At 40.8% G+C, this 21,159-nt stretch overlaps 1 protein-coding gene and 1 long non-coding RNA gene across 2 annotated transcripts in view; one reads left to right on the plus strand and one right to left on the minus strand.

The window, feature by feature from the left end:
• LOC148400680 (uncharacterized) overlaps window positions 1-18,579 on the plus strand; it is a 99,553-nt gene extending 80,974 nt beyond the window's left edge. The window contains exon 3 of the long non-coding RNA XR_015857664.1: window positions 18,459-18,579. This is a non-coding gene — a long non-coding RNA (uncharacterized LOC148400680). The remainder of the gene's footprint in view (window positions 1-18,458) is intronic.
• mafa (MAF bZIP transcription factor a) overlaps window positions 1-21,159 on the minus strand; it is a 52,889-nt gene that overhangs the window by 17,268 nt on the left and 14,462 nt on the right. The window lies entirely within an intron of this gene.

Raw genomic sequence — 21,159 nt, forward strand, 5'->3', positions numbered from 1 at the left:
TGCATTTTGTTTGCAGTATGTCATATAGGAACTTTATACAGTTATGGTCCTTGTCTGGCAGCTTCCTTGGTGATAACTGGTGGGCGGAGCTGTATAAATTTGATAATTGTCAGACAATAATGGTGACATATACCTTTCTATGCGTGTGAAAAGGCTCGTTCTTGAATTGTTATTGTTTCTAAGCAAGGTGTACCCCAAATAAGTTGCTCCTTGAATATCAGAACAAAACTTGTCCGTTCGCCGTCCTCCACTCAGGATGCAGGACTTGCGCGAAGGTTATCCAGCTGACTATGTGGCTAAAGGAACTAAGATGTTGTGCGATCATAGTCTTTGTCTTTGAAGGCTGCACGCTGTGTCCGTATCGCTGTTGCAGCGTAATTGATACAGTCTCATGCTGTTGAGCTTAAGGGAACCTCGCTGTGGCCTAACGCTCAGATCTCGCACAGCTGTAGGGCTCGGAGCTCTCGTAAAAATCACACAAGCGTGTGTAGACGCACGCACACACACACACACACACATCCAGCCGGCTTGTCAAGCCAAGGAGATCCAGAGTGGGGCTGGTTAGGCGGACACTAATGGAGATGAGCTGCCTGGTTAGCTCAATGGAAAATTGAGCAGAGTTGATGCTCATTTCATCCCAGCGGCAGTCCGCTCCCCTGGGAATACAACTGATTTTAAAGCTCTTGAAAGGCAGAGGAAAGTGGGAAAAATGCAGCGTGTGTGGAGACTAGATTGTGCACTACAGAGAAAGCTTTATCATGTAATGTTTTATACGAAACTGGATGTGATAGATGATTGTCTCATAAGAAACTTGCTCAAAGCACACATTTGTAAGGGCAAGCTGTGTTCAATCAGTGCTCCCTCACTGACAAGAAGCTCTTATCGTTCGCCTGCTTAGTAGCAAGTGCATTAAATCATGTCACTAGTGAAAAAATGTGTGCCACACCTGAGTGCATGTGTCCTGGCTAGCAGCATTGTAGAGTAGTAAAAACTACAGTGGTTCAGCGGCGAGCAAGAGGTGCTCCTCTACTTTTATCCCGCCGCCTGACATTCTGTGACATTTAAGAAGTCGTTAAAGGTGTCAGCATGTGGAGGAGAGTTCCTCGGGCAGAGAAAGACCCTCAGAGCAGTCACCAAATAAAACCTTTTTGGATGAACTGATTATGGTATCAGGGGAAAAAAAATCTATTACACCATTGTCATAGTCTATGTTTACTGTGTTTATACATCATGTTTGCTATTATGATTGCTAGGCGCTACTGGAGGTGTGAGGATTGCGAATCAGCCATGCGGCACACACAAAAACAAGGCTGTATTGTTATTAGTATGTGACCTACAGTCCATCTCTGGTCTGGGCTGGTCCACGGCGGCTCACCGTGGTCAGAATGGACTGTGACACAAAGATGGGTCTAGAAAAGATAAGAGTCTCTCTCCTTTTTTATGAGCCTCTTCCTTTGCACCAACAAACAGCTATTAAAGTGCGTCCAGATCTGGCTCCTGCTGATGCAGCTGACCGCTAATGTCCTGCTATTTGTCCATCTCTGGCCTCCGTCTTCATAAAGGGCCTTGCTGTAAAAAGCCCCGCTGACCTACATCGTTAGGGCCCGACCCTGTCTTTACTGCAGTAAATGTTTGTTTAGGGGAAGCCCCCCTGATCTGAAGTGGTGCTTAGCCTCTGGTGCAGAGTAGTGCTCAGGTTCAAAGCTCTTCCTCTACTGAGAGGCTGTCACCTCCGATGCCAAGAGGTGTCACAGAGGCAGAGCTTTATAAATCTGCTCAAGAAGTGGTACATCCCCTCTCACATGTGAACAACAAAATTGCTCCCCGCCATTCAAAAAAATATGATTTTTCAATGTACTCTAAAATATTTCTGGAATAATTTTTTTTCTGTAAAAGTATATGAAAGTATTGAGTATTTTGGAATATTTAATAGTAGGTCACTGATATAGGACCTGCGAGAGGGCCAATATATTTTATTTCAAGAAGCCGATGTCAAGACTTGATTAATTGAGTTGTCAGTGTTCAATCCCAAGTATGAGCATGTAATGTTAATGCATCAATGTGAAATAGACAAATCCAGCTATACTGTTTCCATTAACGGTGTCAGGATGTGTGTAAATTGTCACTCCGAGCTCATATTTACAATTAAAACAATGCTGTTCATTTAGAAATCCCATGTGAATATATGTATAAATCAGTCATCGCAACCTCTTGACACAATGCAATGTGTGCCCCTCCCTCCATTTGAATATGTCTAAGAGTGAAAGTCATCCAGGTCGCACTCAGACCTATATCCATCAACCTGACAGCTGAAGTTCCTTCCGTTCTACGCTCAGGGAGGCCCTGAAATTCCCACCATGCAAGCAGAGGTAATGGAGTCCCACATGTGTATGAGGGCACAGACGGGACAGTGAAGAGAGATGGTGACTGAGTGGCAATAGTCAACTCCAGCCGATTGACTCATGCCCCATGCACAGAGGTTCTTACCTCAAATCCTTGGTAATAGTCAGCTCTGGGTCAGATCTACCCCTCGCCACAACCCCTCTGGGTGCGGGCAGGTGGCTTTTTTGATAGATGTTAAAAAGCTTATGTCTTGAGGTTTGGGAGTTCTCTTTGGGACCACTTCTGCGCTGTCTTTTTGTGGTACCCCAGCTGCTATGAGAAATGCTCCTCCCAATCATTTGTGGCTTTAGAGGATGATAACCACTGGCCGGCATGCCTTGTGAATAGCTACAGATTAAACTACGCAAATAAATAATGTAAGAGAAATGGCAGCAGATGTGCTTCCAGAGTCTTCTGTATATTGTACACACATTTCAAAATATTAAAACAATCTAATACGGCAATGTCTTTTTCAATAAGTACTTGAGTATAGTGGATTAGAAAATAAAGGGCGGGCTGACACAGCTTCATAGTAGCTACTTACAGTGAGATCCATCAATTAATACTTCAATGAGGAGTTGTGGTTTAAGATGGTTTTGGGAGGTTCCCTGAGTGAACACTCTGAATCTCGTGTATTTTTTCCACAGCATAAATGTACAGTATTTAAAGGCCCGTTGGACCTGAACCTGTCTGAGCTAAAGCCCAAAATAAACACGCAGACATCTGGTCGCTGTAATCCTCTTACAACTGCCCACACACATTGTTAATGGTAAGTCGTCGGTGACTCTGACATTGTGTCATGGAAATTAACTTTAACTTATGTTCATTGACTACCCAAAAGCAGCTTAGATCAGCAAGGGTCAAGGAGCAGATGTATGTTTAAGCTTGGAGCAAGACTGGGAAAGACAGGTCAAGGGAGAATCACATCCATATGACCATGTGGTGCAAAACATTACTGCCTCAGATAAAATGTGAGACTATGTGGACACAGATAATCATTCAAATGCCCTGTAACGCACACAGTTGGCAGTTACCTGTCCAGGCTAGACTATATGACCGACCGTGTTGTCATCACTCACCCTTGGTTGCCTCAATTAGTTTGTAAATTATTCCATTGCCATAATTGTGCAAACCTCAAGGGTGCAATTTTAACTGTACCAAATGATCAACAAAGCTTTGTTTCTCCCTTGGCAGAGTGCTTAAGACTCGCCGTAAATACTTTTGAAAGAAACAGACTGGAATAATGGTGGGGACTGCGTGCTAAATGGCTTCCTGTTGTGCTAAGAGCACAAGCAAGTTCAAACAAACCTAATGTGAGAAGTGAACTTCAAAACATGGGGAAATAACACTTGACACAGGCACATTCTAGGTTGACAAGAACTCCCTCAAGAGAAATGCAAGGACTCCTTGGTATTGACTCGTGTTCTTTGCAGTGTTTTGTCCTCGAGAACTAAAGACATTGAGGAATTAAAAAAAAAAAAAACTTTGACGTAGGCAATGCACCACACGTCTGGTTAAAGGTGTTATGATCTCATTCAAATGAGATTCAAATGTTGAAATCTAAATAATTTAAATAATTTAAGTTAAAAAAAATCTAAATATTACAAGGAGCCATTCCACAAGGATCCATTCCACTTGCTATTATTCATCAAAATGCTGGCCACCACTTCTCTCCTCTCTGTGTGCACCTAAATAGTTAATGGACTGGACATTTACTCAGCTATCTAATGTTGAATGAGGCAAGCTTGTACCACTTTAAAAAGTTTCTGACATAGATTAGAAAGAGTAACTTTACAGTTTTGTAATATGCATGGTGTATTTAGGAACTTTATACCCTTCCCTGGCTTTGAAGTTCAAATAATACCACATTTATCTTTCTCCAAAATCCGCAGTTCCATTGATGCTAACCAGGCACTGATTATGAATACACACACTGTATATATATATATATATATATATATATATATATATATATATATTTTTTTTTTTCCTTTCAACTTATATACGTCTTCATATACACAAGAAAATGATGTTAATGGCAAACAGCTTTGTTCAGTCTGCAGAGCTAACCCCAAGGTTTTGCTTCTCAGTGTGATCATCATGCATGTTTAACTCTGGCTCCACACGGAGCGCTACAGTCAAACTGAACTTCAATGGACCATTGCGGAATTTTTTTTTTTAATTATATACAATAAGGGATATTTTGTTTGATGGAATAATAATGCATGCAAATTTGATGATTATTTTTTAGTTGACCCTTTTGTATTGACGCTAAATCCAGTTGTTTCTAAATATAATTTACAGTATATATAGTTTGAAGGAGATCATCTGAAAATACGCTGTTGTCAAAATGTAGCAAAAAAATAAATAAATAAATAAATAGACTACACATCTTCAAGCCAAGTTAAAAATATGTTTGGGAGTTTGATACTCCACCTTGCCTGATGTGTTCTGGTTTCGGGGAGATAACCTGTGTTAGGAAGTAGATCAGCGAAGCAGTGAAGCATACCACTCGACAGGTCCAAGATACCAGTTAGGAAGTGGAAATCTTAAACGCACATTGAGACTTGTGTAAGTGCAGCAGGACCTCTTTGAAGAAAACTATAAAATATTAAGGAGAAATGGAAACCTCACCTGACTCAGTGCCAAAAACCTCAAGCCACACACAGAGCTACTAAAAGAAACTCTTTCATTCTCTTTCCTCTCCTTCCCTCAGATTTTGTCTTATTGTTCTTTTTTTACCCAGAGAAGAGATTTCATGACTGTCGAGTATGCCACATTGAAATGAGTCCCTCATTAATGCTCGAATGGGTTACTCATTTCACTTTTAGCAAAAAAAACACGTCATAGTCCAATTTGAGTCACCAATGATTCATGCAAAGCCATAGTATGAAGAATAAGTGCAATTATTTTTTTTCACTTCCGTTAAGCCTGACATTCTCGACCGGTTTCTGTTGATCCACCTCCTTGCTGCATAACTCAAAATCAATACGCAAGTTCTACGGGGTCATCGGCTTGACAGGTGAAGCCTGTTCCACTTAGTTTCAACACTGACCAAATCCCTATTATTTAATTTAACTGTGAAACCAAAACAATGGGTGGGGTATGATAAATCAGTCAGTCAGACGTTTTCACGACACGAAAAGAGGTGTCAAGTCTCCAAGGTTCAAACAGTTCAAACTAAAGAAAGTATTTAAAGAATTTGAACTGAGGATGAATGGAATATTTCGTCAACATATATTTTTTATTTTAAAGATCATAAAAAAACATATGAACTTATCTCTCATGCCATCCAAGTTCAAATTAGCTCAGGTAGTTGCTTTGACAAGGTCACCATAGAAATCAGGGCTGTCAAATCCCTGTGATGACATGAGTCACTCCCTGGCTTCACCTGAGCAACGGGGTGTGGCCGGAATGAGCGCTGTGTGTAAATGATCCACCCTGAATCGATCCGGACTGTCAGCATAGACCAGACGTTCACCTCTGCCTGTTATCTGTAATGAAGCCTGCCTCGGTCACGGCAGCGACCGCAGCTTTCCCGAGCTCGTCATCTACAGTCACAACCCGCTGTTGCCGAGATGAATCAGCGTTGACGCCCAGCCAGGTTCTTCTCTAAAGTCAGGCGTAACTTTGGTGAAAATTAAGAGCAAAGGGATGTCAGTTGATTTATATTGTATTAATAGGTTAAATCTATGGTGACCTTATTTTTGGTGAAGCGGTGTGATAATTGGAAGTCTTGGACAGCATTGGGGATTACCTTGTTTATCCTTCTATAATCCCCATAAACATTAAGACACAGCGAGCTACATGCTGATTAGCTTCAGGCAAAAGCAGTCAATCAGAGAGTGATAAATAGCCCCCCAGCTTTCCATCCTCATGAATGAATACCAACCTTTTACCTTGAATTTTTCATTCCCACCTCTGGCACCTTGTGAAATACATCACGGCATCCTTTAATGAGCCGAATCACATGTGCGGCATTAACTCCAAATGCACCTTCAAAACGTTGCATTTTGGGATGAAGTTTGCAACTTTAAATTGAAGTGTGTTTCCTGTGAGAGTTGTTCAAATAAGCATCCGGCTCTTTCCGTAACTGCCAAGTTGACAATCACAAGTGTAAATATTTATCTCAGGCCTGGAGTTGGGATTGCTCCTTTGGCACACAGGAGCCCATTCTGCCATGTTGCATATTTGCCTATTCAGACAGGGGAATGGCCCAAATTCCTCAAGCAGAACACATTTAGGGAGGCCCGTTGTGAGGACTTCATGTTTGCAAATTACTTGCAACTAGGCACATAAAACCTGCTACATGCTCATGATAAAGTGACTTGTTGAAACCCAGACAAGCACCACTGCTCGGACTCCTCCTGCTTCTGGCAGGATGGAGAGACGAGCAAGAGAAGGAAGATGGAGGAGTGCAGGGGGGGGTTGAGGACTTGTGCATTTTCCACGTCCATGCGACGCCACGATAAGGAGACACTAGAGCTTGTTTACATGCAGCAATGGGAAAACAAATTGAAAATTCCTGCCGGGCCGCAGATGCATATCAAAGCAGGATTATTTTAGAAATAATCATCCATGCCACAAACTGTCACCCGCTAATCTCCACTTTGTTAGAATTCAAATTACTTTCCCATGTTTACATTGCCATTACTGCAAGGGCAGGGGCTAGACGCGCTATTGGGGCCTTATTTGCACAAGAGTAGCAATAAAATACTGATAAAAATAAACTTCCCATAAATATTCCAAAACATAAAGAATGCTAAGGTTCTGTTGGCCCAACAGGAATTCTGAATAGTGGTAGCTTTGGGAATAATAGAGACTGACAGGAGCTATTAAGGAAAGACGGCAAACACATTGCAGATTTGTGATGGAAGTGTTATCGACAGCAAAAGCACAAGTCAATCATTAAGTCATCAAAAGCCACGCTTGGAGCAAACTGTTCACTTTTTCTACATTACACCGCATGATTTCACTCAAGAATCCACGAATGTACTGAAGCTGACCGCTACAACGTGGAACTCAACCAGATCAAAACTTTTGAGTTTGAAACCCACACGTATCTCTGGATCAGGTTGCTGGCATTCATCACTTGCACTGTCGGCAGACATACTATCCTTTATCCAGCAGTGTCACTCACTGAAGAATGCTCCAAAACATAGGTGCATACTTAAGAAGCATGAAAGTTGTCCTTCATGAAACTTTGCCAGTGATACTGTCAGTGTGTAGATTTTTTCTCAAAATCTTTAGTCGCGGTCAGAGTCTATTTGTTTGTTAGGCTGTCCTTATAGTTCCCTGTAGAATAGATGATGAGTTTTGTGGTGAAAACCACACTGTGGACAGACACAGAGGAGACATGAAGACAGATACTCTCATGTTCATTCCAGCATTTGGTCATATCAAAATGCTTTCTTTTCGCAATTTTACTGAGGTTGTTTTCTTAATTGACAAAAAAACAACAAGCAAAACTGATGGGTGACCATACACCAATGGAAGAAGTTATTTGGGTCACATTGAGGGACCCTCCGTGTGATGCAAATAGCGTAGTCTGCATGGAAACAATGATGGTGTCTCCGGCTCTGCTGTGACTTTGCTCTTATGTTCCCCAGCCCTTGCCTGAGGCTGTAAATGGCTTTGCTCACTTGGGGAGGGTGGTGCGGGGCCCATGGTGGCTTGGGAGGGTGCAGACAGAGGTAGGTTAGATTAGCTTTGACAAGGTAAGGCTTTGAACAGGAGGAGGTTAGATGATTTATTCTCCAAACAACTCACCTTAATGAATTTAGCAGTGCTTCTGTTAATTCAGATGATTATGCTGCTTAGATGCTATGCTCTCCGTATCGTATCACATTCCCGTCTTTAACCTTTTGGACTCTTATAAAAACGTTTGACTTATGCTCACCCCATGGAGAAGTTATTACCACCCTGAATCATTTCTTTCCTCTTCTAGGTGTTATTATTTAGAATTTGGATTTTGTCTAACGGTCCAGCATCATACTGTATTTAAACCAAAAGGAGCTCACTCTGGCAGTGGCCGAGGTCACACAAACTAAACAGGAAGCTTTGTTTTACATGTGCGAGTCAGACAGATATGAGTCTCGAGAACTACAGCGGGGTTATGGTGAGATATAGATGCCATTGCAGGAAGGAGCGGAAATAGAAACCATCCTTTTTGCAATGCTGGGAAGGTGCAGCTCATATTATACAATCACTTTAAAAACAATTGGAAGACATACCCCAAATGCTCACTGTCAACTGAGTAATTCTTAAGCTAAAACAAATAAATGAGCATGTACTTCTCCTTAGTAGCTTAAGGCAGAGCACATTATTGAACATCTGTTGTAATGTGAAATACTTTGACAGAAGAGCGAAAATTCTGTGACAGATTTATTTTGGTCATAACTTTTCTTGGAGTTTTATTTTGCTGCTACTTTGTCTATGCAGACACTTTTCTTAAGGTGGGCCTAAGTGCACTTGGGTGCACTATTGTTTTCATGCCAACGTACTCTTTCTCCTAAATGTTGCATGACAGCGTTGGTGTGGATGCTTCTCATCTATCATTTCTTTATGGCTCTAAGACCTGCACATTCAGGGCAATTCAATACACCTTTGTTTACTGAATGCTTTAGGTGTAAAAAAAAATAATTATATATATATAAACGTCACCAAACAACTCTTACTAAAACCAGCTCAATGTATTGTAGTTCAATTCTATAATAAACACACTTAATTTGTTTTGTGAGTTACTTTTCAGTTTCCTTAAGGTTTTACTTTGCCACTGTGGTGACAGAAACTTAACGACCAAAAGTGTTATCTCCTTTCCTAGGTAAATGTTGCACAAGGTGTGACCAAACACGCTCAACACATTCTCGCACACACTCACTCATAACTGTGAACCTCAGTGTCACCACCTCAACCACATATTTGTGTTGGAAGTCCTTTTTTTGAATCGAAGCTTTGCAATTGCTTTTTCCTTATAGTACTTTTAACACAAATCTTTATGTAAAAGCCAGATTATTCTATTTATTAATTTATTTTGACTGAGCAATGGCGCAAATGTTGCAGCTGCAAAGAAGGTGTTGGTTTGCGATAACAAGGCGAAATAACAAATTGCTCACGCCTTCCTAGAAAACAGGGCCGTAGCGGTCACAGCCCCCATGCTGTGTTCTTGAGGGAGGCAGAGTGTGATGATGATGATGATGATGAAATACCGGATGAGTCACATTTTACTGTCAGATGTAGTAAAGGGAACACTTGTTCACACCTCGAAGAAATCAACGCGCTGTTTGAAGAGTGAGGCTTCTATAGACTCATGTCTCCTCCTTTGTGTTGCTTTGGGAGTTGATTTTTGTCATGAGAGCAAAGAAACGTATCATATTATTTCTATAGCCATGAGTTTCAGGACTTGACCATTTTGTTTAATATGTTGTATATCTTAACATTTTTTGTTGGATTCCATCATTGGTGGAGACTTGAGCAACAAATTCAATTAAGTAGGTTTTTATGATTGCTGAGGATTCTGAATTGGTTCTTGTGTTGAAAGTAACGCAAAGTTGAGTAATGGAGCTGTCGATTCAGTCTCAAATCATTTGGAAATTATTGTCATATAGGCTTCGTCCACACAGACTTCTCCTATAGCACAAGCTCATAAATCTCAAGAATAATTCGAAAAAATGAAAGTTAGTGATATGTAGTAAATTATAAGTCTCATTGTTGAATAGGCAGTTTTGTCAAATGCTGTCTTTACTTGAGTGTGTATGTTCATGAGTGTCTTGATGCATGAGTTTAACGGTGCCACCGTCACAAATAATGAACTCCAGGTCCCTGATATTTTTCAGCGCCTTCTCAGTAAAAAAAAATAATAACAGGTTTGCGATTGTTCCCATTGTGTCTAAACCTGTCTGTGCTGTTCACCTTGTCTCAGTCTTCTACACCTGGTCTCACTAACTCCTTCATATGAGGCGATACAATGTCTCTTAGTACAGATGATTTCACATCATATTCTGATTCCTAGAAAATGTATTTGACCTTTTCTTTGCATTCACCACAGGGAATATCCATGTCCTTTTGACTTGGAAAAAGCATTTGTATCTTTTAGGCCAAACAGTATCTGTCCAAACACTGATACAGTGAATCCGGAGTTTTCTTCTGCAACAACCTCACAGCTAAAACAAACACTGATTGACCCATCCATCTGTCAGTGACATGCCACAGGTACGTGCACAGCAGGAAGTAATCCGGTCTTCATATGGACTCAGTTTACTACTTCTATTTAGTTGTTTACATTTAAGTTCCTTTTTTTTTTGTTTTTGCACAAGGATATTTTGCCATGTCCTATTATTCATTACAAAAGTTCAATTTCATTATTTCTTTAGTAGTTGGATAACCTACTTTTTGTTGCATGGGAAGGCAACATCTTAGATAAGAATGAGGTCCGAACAAACAGGCATCCTGTCACTGTCCCACATGCTTTTCTAACCCCAACTCTGGGAGCAGCCGAGGGCCTGGAAGGCCATATCGTAATGGTCCCTTAGGGCACATAAAGCTGCCAGGCCCATGATGCAGGACACGCTTACTCCGCTGACCATGCCACCGGGGGCTTTTCCCCCACTCTCCTTTTGAGGCTTCTCGTGTGAAGTGAGGATGTAGAGGGTTTGATGCTTGTCTCATGCGGCTGTGCGTTAAGATAACACAAAAGGGTAATGCCCTACCTCCTTATTTTGGCAAGTGATTTACTGTAAGTTTTCGCTACGTATGGGAATGAATGTATGAACCGGAAAGAATGTGAGTAAACAGAACAATAAAATGTCACAATAGTGGGCAGAAAACAAAGAAAGTCTTTTGGTGGGGGGGGTTGATCAAAGACTTGCACCTATCATCATGTATGGAGATCTCAAACTTAACTTTAGAGAGGTGAGGGCATCATGGTGGCCAGTACACCATATCGTACCTCTAGAAGTGATGTGAGCACGTACATCAGGCCCAATTAATCAATGACTTCTCAATCTTAACCTGCATTTACATTGTTCACACTGGCCCCAAAAGATGTCCGTACTTGTCTCCCTTACACCTGCCTTTTTACACAAACTAAAATACCACACACAACTATGTTGGCTAATACTGTTATTGAATTAGTCTCTTTGCATGACACAGTTTTATATATGGACGTAAATAAAAGACAAGTGTTGGACAAACCACAAAGAACAGCAGGTCTTCTTTGAAAGAGTACATAAAAGGGGAGAAAAATCCATGTTGCAGCAGCTTTTGTGATCAATACAAACAAAGAAAATTGATCTAATGATCCTACAACATAAATCTGCAAAATATAGGCTTAAAATGTTATGCGAAAGAAGAGCGCGTAAGGTAAAAGTAAAATTACACACTGTAGCGTAAATCTTATAATTGTCACACACACACTACTAATTAGCAGCTAATTCAGAAATATCAACACTAAGACCTAAAAAAAAAATTCTGCAAATTCTATTTGCACACACACGCATGCACACACACGCACGCACACACACACACGCACGCACGCACGCACACATTCACACATTGTTTAGCTGACCCTAGACATTCGTTGTAGTAATGCAAACAAACATGTTTTTTTGCTTCGTTTGGCAATGGCTGGATTTTTTGTGAAATCTGCATATCAGCAATTTTTCAGGTGCCCTCTCCACCGCTCCATGCGGACAGAGAGGGCTCACTGAAGAAGGGATACAACAGTGCCCCTAGTGGACAAAGCCACCACATTTACCCTGAAAAAACTATAAAACAATGTTGACATTACTATGCCTCATTTTGATTTCAATTTAATTGTCTTTTCCTCCCCACCCATTTAAATCTGCTCATTCATTCCAATTAAATCAAAAGTCATAGATCCAGTGATTAGGAAAACTTACTGTATCAACCCTGCAAAGATTAAAGGGGGGAAAAGTAAGAGGTGCGCAGAACAGCTGGAAAACTGCTGTGCTTGTAGTTTATAAACACAAAGAGAAGCACCACACCATCCAATGGGCGCACCTTGAGCGGAAATTCCTAAATCTATTTTCAACTAACTTTTAAGTTTAAGAAAAACAAGGCAGGGGAGGTAAAAAAGAGCCTTGAATATGTATCCATATCATGGATACATGAAGGTGGAATATCACACAGACTGGCTAATGAGCATTAACATGAGAGCTAAGAAATGCTCAGGTGAAAAGACAGAAGGAACCTCCTGAGGATATTTTTCCCCAAATGTCTGCTTTTTTCTTGCTCTCCTTTATTTCCTCCCCAACAGACTATTAGCCAGTAGATATCTCCCACCTCTCCTCCTTTTCTTTCCGTCTGTGAGGTGCAATTAGTGCTCTCAATGAATATTGAAGGTATGGAGAAGAATGAGGCTTTTTAGCTGTTTCTCTTCCGCTAAGACCACGGCTTTGCTGAGGGATGGCTGAGGGCTTCGACTAAATCAGGACGCTGCGCTACAGCAACGCCACTTAGAGCCAAACAATCGCTGATCATTTATTTAAACAGACTTATTTATTCATCGCCGTTTGCTGTTGCTTGGAGCTGTGATTTTCTCACAAAGGATTATTCTCAAGTGATTTTGCTACCCTGAGGGGAAGAAAAAAAATGCTCTGAGCTCTTCAAATTAATACAAATCCTTAAGCTTCATTTGCCAATATAGATAATTTTATCAATTGGCCTCTTCCAGGTTGAAAAAAAAGAATCAATTTAGCGAAGACATTTTACTGCAAAATTACCCCATATTAAAATGGGCCTAAAGTAGTGCAATTTGGAATTTGACCAAATGGTTATGTAAAAATAGACAATGGCTCTTGTCTTTTGATAATATCAGTGGAGAATAAGGGAAAATGACCTGAATTAAAACGGAAACGTATTACAGTATAGTGGCCGTGTAAAGACAGAATAGGAACATGCGCCTCTGTGCTGTGTGCCAGGCACAATAATTCTACATCAATAATAAAAGAACTGAATAAACAGACAATTCAGCTGTGTTTTGTCCCTTCAAGTCATTGACCTCCAGAGATCCACTCTATCCCCTCCTAGATACATCACGCATAACTAAAGGGTATTTTAATTTCAATTTAATGTATGCAGCAATTACATTGTTTCAATCATCAACAACAATCACTCCACTTCCATCGTGCTTCATCAAATCACTTGTAGATTTGCAGCTGTGCATCGGGGGTCACCTAATTTTTTATTCATATTATAGTTAATTATATTTCATTCAATTTTTTGACTAGAGTTCCAGAAGTGAGTGGGGTTTTTCTCCAACTGTGTAAGGCCTTGTACGTAAGGGATGCACTGTATCTTAATTCTGCTCCATTTCTGAGCACAAGTTTGAACCACTGCACATAAATAAACAAGCATATACATAGTGGAACTCTAGTATTTCATATTTACACGCACACACAAATAATAATATATGACCCTTGATTCACACACAGCTTATGTTTCCTTCTATAAATACACAAACATTGCTCTGACATGTACAACCGTAACAGGACGCTGTACATCCAGCCTAGTATGCTGCTAAGCCTCAACTCGATAACAAGTAATGTTGAGCAAAAACAAAAACAACCCCAAAAATATCTCTGAACCTTTGAGGATCACTGCACAAATTTGTTGAAAATCTTATATCCTAACTTTGAGGTGGTTAGGTATATATAAAACTGCAGTACAGTAAATGTTACAAATAGTTTTGTGATTGGAAACAATTTGGATTTTTGAAACCAAAAAATCTGAAATAAAATAATCTTCCTAGAAAACATCTCTTAACTGCTCAACATTGTGACTCACACATTCTTGCACGTTTTAGTGTTGTAAGATTTTTAACCATAAGGCAGATCATGGTTTTTATTGTCGTGTTATGTAGCAATACTGGAACATACACGCACACACTTACACAGCGATAAAGGAAGGAAAGTATCGGTGTCTCCTACCACTTCCTTTCATACAGCCGAGCCGTGTGGTGAGAGTCGTAATGCAGAACATAAATGCACCTCACATCGACAGTGATGCAAATACAGGAATTGAACACATAGTCATTTCCAGGAAGCCATGTCTAACTGCTGTGAAACGGCCCACAGGCAGCAAGAGCAAAAGACTCTTATCGCTCCCATTTTTTGTAGATTCGATGTATTTCAATGAAGACTGAAAACACATGCAGCTGCAGGCAGCCTCTTATGGCCATGTGTAAATAACTGTTACAGTAGGACAAGGCACAATCAGGTCAACAAGGGAATTCAGTTAAGGAAAAAAAGAGAGCTCACTTGCAACCAGAGTAGAGCCTTGGCTACTGCGGGCGATAGCCAGACCACAGTGGGAGACAGGCTCCAGCCTCCGCTTTAAGCTCCATCAATGTTTAATGTAGTGGGGCAGCCAGGGGGCCAAGCCTGAGCTGTCATCCTCATAGAGGAGGTCAGCGGTGGAGTCGTCAGGTTGGAGTGTGAGCGCAGGTCTTGTTAAGGATTGGAAGCAGACACATGTGCAAACACATTGGAGGTCACAATCTTTTGTAGGGTTTGATACAGTTCAGGAGCTTGATCCTCTTTAACAACACTCAAGTAATCAGGCCAACACAATCTGTTACAAGATGGTGGTCGACCTCTGACTTGTCAAACCTTTTTCAAGTAAAGTTTAGATTATTAATGGTCATACAAGGTTAAACCCCGGCAATAGTAAAACATATAAACAATAAACCAGTCTTAAATGACAGATGTGATGTATAATGCAATTTGTGTAATGTGACTTACTCTATAGCTGGACGTTGAGAACTTCACTTTTTAACAAGTTTAATTTCACGGTAAGTGTAAAAGGAGTTGACGATGGAAAATTATCACGTAATCTAATCGTATAATTTAGAATGAAGGTCCCTTACTTCAAGTAACTTAGTGAATGATCCGATATGGGTCTGCGTGTCTGCACTAAGCAGAAGGAGAAAAGAGCAAGTTACAGATACCACCTAAGAAGCATTTCCACCTGCTTGCCCACAACACTGAAACATGATCAACAAACAAGAGTTTGCTTGCTGCCTCAAAGTCACCTTACTCCATTTCAAAAAGACAACCCTTTATGCAGAAATATAGCCATGGCCACTCTGACCTTTCCTTCAAGGCTCCTTAAACAACACATAAGGCAAAGTTAAGTAGTGATGCAGCACTGATCCTTGACCACAATCAACTGCGCTGACTCAAATGTTCATTCAGATTGTTCACAAATCACCCCGGCATCCTAAACTGTCAAGAAAATACAGCCCAGCCATGTGTCTTCTGTCAAAGCCAAGAGAGTGTTGATAAAGTTTATGGGGGAGCTCAAGCCTCATAAATTTGAGGCTGTTTGTGAAAGGACATCCTGCCATGATAAACACGCAACAGCAGCCTGCGGTCTGACAGACGTCTGCTTTGTGATCGGAGCAGGAAAAGTCTGCTCACTTCGGGTCCACTCTCATCACAGTGGGATACGCTTCACATTCTTCTATTCCACTGTTGGAAAAGACATAAACTAACAGGAAGAGTGGAGTATAGAAGAGTCAGCTGCACGCATATTATCTGAACAACCTGTGATTACCAGCAACGGTGGACCTTCACTGTCATTGTGGTCATCAGGTGGTAGAGGTGTGTATTTGAAGGCGGAGGGTCAATTTAACCACGCTTACATGGTGACCTTCATCTGCAGTACCAGTGTTGAACTGTACAGAAGAAAAAAGATACCCTGTGATAGTGGTAATATAGAAAAAAAAAGTAAAGCGTAACCTCCAAAGTTTAAAGCCATTGAGGTCATATAATTCGGACAACTTTGAACCACGGTAAAACATTTCAAAACCTGCACCAACTTCCCAGAACGAATTGTGTTCGATCTAACACAGTTTCTTTCTCAAGACGTGAACCATCTGAGCTCGGGTTGTGCGCCATTAAGGGGTGTCAGACCTAAAACATCTGCGGTTGGCAGAGGAGGTGGCAAGACTGAGAGGGAAAAGGAGAGGGAAAGTGCTGACTCTGACACCATCCCCATGTTGCTAACACAGGAACCAATTAGCTGGAAGCCCGCTTCCGTTGCCTTTGCTGTTACAGGACCTCATCTGGGAGTCCCCAGGCCTTGACTGCAACTTTGGTGGCACATATAGCAAAGATACTCTGCACATGTGCTATGAAATGCTAAATTGATTCATCAAATGATGCATTCTTAGATATCTTGATCAATATGACATTGATTGATATCAGTGTAATTGTAGACTTGAAGCAACTGAGCCTTTCAAAGTCAATTGCTTCAACCAGAAGACTGTGCAATCAATTAATGTTTGCCCTATCCAAATAAACAGGAATATAATTGTATCTTAATATATAAGTCAACGTCTGCCAAAAACGGTAAACTGGATTTTTCCAGGCACAAAAATGACAATGCGACAGTGCTTTTTTATGAGGCCTAAATGTTTTAACATGTCTCAAATCACATGTCTCAAATCACCACCTATACCCCCCCCCCCTACAAATGTTAACACACCTGTATATGCAGTACTTACATAAAGGTCCCTGCTCTCCCAGGATGCTCAAGTGTGCACTTACTCATGCATGCAAGCAGTCACAAATGTATGCACGCATACCTACACACACCCTTGCTGTCCTGCATAAAGAGGGCAATGGGTGACACAGTCTTTTTATGACATATATTGATCCTTAGGAGTGCAGTAAAAACTATCCTCAGACATACAACAGAAATAACTGTAACCATATAACAGCTTCCTGCCAGGGGAACAGATCCCACTGAGCGACCACGTGACTCGACTATTTCTGGACCCGCAGCACCATAGCCGGTTCAAGATACGTACCGGGTATATACATATACGGGATGAGAGAAAGGAGGTTTATCGAGCCGTACAGCCGTGGGCCTGATTTCAATTATCCAAAGCGTACTATGCAGTGAAATGTAAATGATGCATAAAATGGGCGCAAAGGTATTTGGGGAGAGGGGGGCTTTGGAAATATCTCAATCATCTCTTTTAAAGCAATGTTCCAGAGGATAAATGTTTCACTCTTGGTCCCCCTGGAGACTCTCCTCTGTCCTTTTCAAAGTTGATAGCTGAGCATAAAGTACAATTAGATCTTAATCAATCCCGTCAGTGTGTCGGGACATTGGAATAAGAAATGGAGTTGACAGCTTTTGGACTGAAGATTCAAACTTGAATGCATGCAAGAGTATCATCCATGAGAGCTGAGAGGCTTTTTGAGGTAACGCAGAGATGGCGCATTGAATAATAATCCCTAACATTGCTTAACAGCATACCATCGCAATTATAATTCCACCAAGCTGCTATTTTAATGGAGCTGATAGCAGAGCACATTTGGGTTGTGACCATCAAGCTCAGAGAGCAGCAGTAAAGCATCTCGCCTCATCTTTTAATACGAACACACCCGCCCATGGGCGCGAGTGATTTTGCTCTCCAAACAAGTGGCCGCCCAGCAATGACACCTGTGTTGCGCTTATTCAAGGCATATTATCAAAGCCTCACACTTGTCCACGTTGAAAAATGAGGGTTTCATGTACTTGTGTTCACTGAGAGGCTTTCAGTTTGATTGTTTATGAGCGCTTCTTCTCCCTCGCCATATGGTGCTGTTCACTTTTAATTATGATAATATCAACGTCTTTGTCTTGTATAGTCCATTTATGTAATAACATTTTTCTCAGTGCAACACTCAACTGCGCACACTCCCTCAAGCACACGCACTTAGTTGAAACATTTTATCAAACCCAATAGCTTTGGAAATTCACATTTGACATGTTGATTTTATTTTTTAGGTTATATATATATATATATATATATATATATATATATATATATATATATATATATATATATATATACACACACACACACACGCACACACGCACACGCACACATATATACATATATGAAGCAGTCAAAGAAATAGAATTAGACAGTGCACAAATGTGGTAAACTGGAAGTAAAAAGCAGGGTGAAATTGAAAATACATCAGTTCCTTGTTCTGCCTATTTCTGTACGCCAAGCCTTGTGCATCTGTATGTGAAATAGATTCCTTTGCCATTCACAGTCCTTCACGCTGTTTGCTAGCGACGTACCCAAATATAAGGATGAAGCACGGAAGAATTCATGCAGATTAGGTCGAGCGTGCAGGGGCTGCACCTCCTCCACCGGAGTTGTTTCACTGGAGGCAAGTATTTTAGTAGTTGGAAATGAAGGACTGCAGGCTAATTCTATTCTGCACTATCTGCAAAAAATAGTGTTAATTTCTGGAGGGGTTTCCTCTTTTCTCTCTTTTTGTTGTTTTTGAAAGATGGAAGCAAAGGCTGGGAGGCAAGATGAGGTGTTGGTTTGGGGTGGTGCTTTGGGCCTCTAGTAGTTGATTATCTGTTTAAATAAAGCCCTGAAAAGCTTTGTGATTGTTGAAGGAAAGCAAATATTCAATTGAAATTGAGGAAAAGTTGTATTTAAAGGGGTTAAAATGGAGACTGGGCCTTTAAAAGGAAAATGGGGTTTCACTTGAAAAGCACTTTATACTTTTGAGGTATCCAATCCAATTGAAGACTGGCTCATTTATTTATGGAAGAAGCACCAATGGCTCCAACAGTGAAGTATTGAAGTAATAAGTCCAAGGTTCTTTCCATATAAATAAGTAGACAAATATTTAGCATTCACATTTTTTTTAAAGAATAATAAATTAATAGGCAACAATTTGCCAGCTTGCAAAAGCACCACTTGTGTCTTAAACTTTGTCACAAATATCCATTTAAGGAGATCACTTCTTTTGGAAAAGTGTAATTCATGAACGGATTGTGTCTGGACAATAGATTTGGCCTTCATAGATTCAGCCATAATACCCTGTCCTCGCAAAACAAAAGGTGCTATTCTGCAAAAAATGCCAACTCATCAGAATATGTGCAACAAAAGGTATCAGCCGTGGCATGTCACTGACCTTAAAAGACCTAAAGGTCTCTTTGTTTCTTTTTATTGACTTTGCTTTTACAAAAAAAATAACATTTCTGGTTTATGATGACGACTAACAGTTGAAGCTCCTCAGTCACAATGTAACCTGTACAAAAATGCTCATCACTGTACCTGGTCAGTGTGACATTCCTGCCATCTGTCTCCCTGCGTGCATTACATTTATTTTTTAATTTTTTTGGCGAGGTACTGGTTTCTCGGAACAAGCTGTCAGAATCATATAAGGTACAGTAGTTCGAACTCAAAATAGAGTTTATGAAATATTTCAGCCGGAGCCAATTTCCCGTTAAGCGTCATTATAGTTTTTCTGCACATACTCATGTGCCTGCAAAGTGTCACAATTAATTGGAGTTCATTTCCAGGAGATCATTTCCGACTGTTAGGCAGCCTGTAAAAGCACATCACCACGCACATAATTACACAGGGAAGCAGAAGAAGCCTGCAACATTTATCTTCCAGCTCAAATATGAGAGGCTGCTGAGGAAGTGTTTGAAGCCATGTTTATGTCTTTATGCTTATATGAGCCTCCTCGTGCAGCCTCACTTAATTTCACCAAAATGTTTCGCAGGTTAATGAATTATCGACTCACACCAAAAATACCGACCAGTAAAGAAACAATAATTCAATTAGATCCAAATTAACTGTCCAATCAGCACGAGCCCTCCAGCTGTCCCGAGCAGCGAAAAGCAAAAATCAGTGTTGTGAGTAATTGAGCTCTCTGCTCAAGTGAACCTTTGCTTACCTTTTGCTTACTAGGCAGATGCTTTCGACACAAATAGTACGCTTCTTTTTAGCTGTCACGGATATAAAATCACCCTGGGCATGCATGATTTTTTTGATGCAGAGATATGTGGATGAGTAGTGGACACCAAGAGGCACTGCGGGGTGCTTGTCTTTCCAAAGAATGTTTGTGGAATAACAAAGTCGAACTGTGAGACGAGAGAAGATGCAGCAAAATAAATGATCCCTGGAAGTTTGCTATACGGATGATGTGCTGGAAAGTTAATAAATGGCATGATAGGTGAAAAATAGCAGCCATTTGTGTGAATGCGCGTACGTATGTATGCGCGCGTGACAGAAGGTTCCGGGGCTGCTGTGTGCAGTACCGGTTGGCAGGGTGACTGTCAGGATGGCCGTGTTTCCTGTGTCAGCTCTAAAATAGGTCCAAACACAGCAGAGATGCTCTGCGCACTCTGGCTATTTACAGCACACGCGGTGCGAGTTCGAGATGCTGCCAAGGTGTGTCATCTCAGAGAGGCCTTGTGATTGGTACGACTTGAAACATTTGGGAAAGGATTTGACAGATTGGATGTTTTTCAAGATATACTTTCTGACTGGCAATAGTATTATAGTATGGTAATAGTTCAATAGTATATGTATTTTCTGCCAATTAAAAATGTGTGGGCGTGCGTGCATGCGTGTGTGTGTGTAACCTTGACCACTCCGTATGTGAAAGGGTTGTCTATGGCAAAGATACCGTGTCCTTCTCGTGTCATGGCATAGGCCTTCTGTTTACTGGAAAGTTGCCCTCACTCTCTGGGCACCAGGATGAAGTATGAATTAGCAAACCTCACAATTGATGCAGTGTAACATGATCATCATTCTTTGAAAAAACTATTCTGATATTCTGGTTCATATTCTCAAAAGGCTGAAATTTTGTATTGATAGAAAAAAAAGTGGTTGCATAACTTTTCTGATTGACGTTTGTTCCTTGAAATGCAAGTGACCCAATTTATGAAGTTTTCAAAAGTCATCATTTGGCCAATTTTCTGCTTTGACTTATGAGGAAA

This window comes from Syngnathus floridae, chromosome 3 (genome assembly GCF_059516105.1).
Source record: "Syngnathus floridae isolate MCC-2025c chromosome 3, RoL_Sflo_1.0, whole genome shotgun sequence".
NCBI classification, from domain to species: Eukaryota; Metazoa; Chordata; class Actinopteri; order Syngnathiformes; family Syngnathidae; genus Syngnathus; species Syngnathus floridae.